The sequence below is a fragment of the Priapulus caudatus genome, unplaced genomic scaffold (assembly GCF_000485595.1).
Source record: "Priapulus caudatus unplaced genomic scaffold, Priapulus_caudatus-5.0.1 Scaffold1069, whole genome shotgun sequence".
In the NCBI taxonomy this organism is placed as follows: domain Eukaryota; kingdom Metazoa; phylum Priapulida; class Priapulimorpha; order Priapulimorphida; family Priapulidae; genus Priapulus; species Priapulus caudatus.
This window is the reverse complement of record NW_014578130.1, coordinates 47,167-48,285: the sequence shown is the minus strand read 5'-3', so window position 1 is coordinate 48,285 and position 1,119 is coordinate 47,167. Positions and strand designations below refer to the sequence as shown.

The following is a 1,119-nucleotide window of genomic DNA, read 5'->3' as shown; positions in this document are numbered from 1 at the left end:
TGCTTTTGTATGTATTGCTGTGACCATATTTGTTGGCCAATACTATTTTTTATTAATTTGTTTACTCTTCAGACTCCCTCAGAGCGGGAGGAGTGGATCGTGGCCATCGCCCCCACCCGCTGTGACTGGATAGCAAGAAAGGGGCGCTGAGAAAACGCGAGCACCTTCAAACTCCCGCACCACCATGGCAACAGCCGTAAACTGGCAGAGGGCATGTTGGCTGACACCTACACCTGTTGCGTACGTATGCCACACAGCACACACAGATAGCTCACCCACTAGCGATGATACACACCACAGCAGGGCATGTTGTTGGTAACCTCACGTGGTACGCACGCCGACACAGACGCACAGATACTCACCATAGATATCTACACACCATCAGAGGATGGTTGTTGCGTACACTTACACTGGTTGCGTCACCGCACGCCCACAGCAGACACACAGATAGCTCAGCCCATAGAGTATACACACCACGAGAGGGGCATGTTGTTCGGTACACCTACACGCTGCGTACGCACACGCACACAGACACACATGATACGTCACCCATCAGATATACACGACCACAGAGGGCCGATGTTGTGGCTACACCTACACGTTGCGTACGCACTGCACACAGAACACACAGATACTCACCCATAGATATACACACCACAGGAGCGGCATGTTGTGCGTACACCTACACGTGCGTACGCCACAGCACACAGAACACACAGCATACTCACCCATAGAATATATACACACCACAGAGGGCATGTTGTTGGTACACCTACACGTGCGTACGCACGCACACAGACACACAGATACTCACCCATAGATATACACACCACAGCGTGCATGTTGGTACACTTACACGCAGACACACAGACACACAGACAATCACACACATGTATGTGTGGAAATGTGATGTGTAATACTGTACAATAGGATTGTGCCGCAGGGCATGAGTCATGCTGGTTATCGATCCAAACCGTACCAAACCAACCAAACCAACCAAACCAACCAAACCAACCAAACCAACCAAACCAAACCAAACCAAACCAACCAAACCAACCAAACCAACCAAACCAAACCAACCAAACCAACCAAACCAACCAAACCAAACCAACCAAACTA

General features: G+C 49.8%; 1 protein-coding gene across 1 annotated transcript in view; it reads left to right on the top strand.

Annotated features, from left to right (window-relative positions):
- Positions 1-1,119, top strand: part of LOC106815227 (FYVE, RhoGEF and PH domain-containing protein 6-like) — a 26,475-nt gene that overhangs the window by 8,563 nt on the left and 16,793 nt on the right. The window lies entirely within an intron of this gene.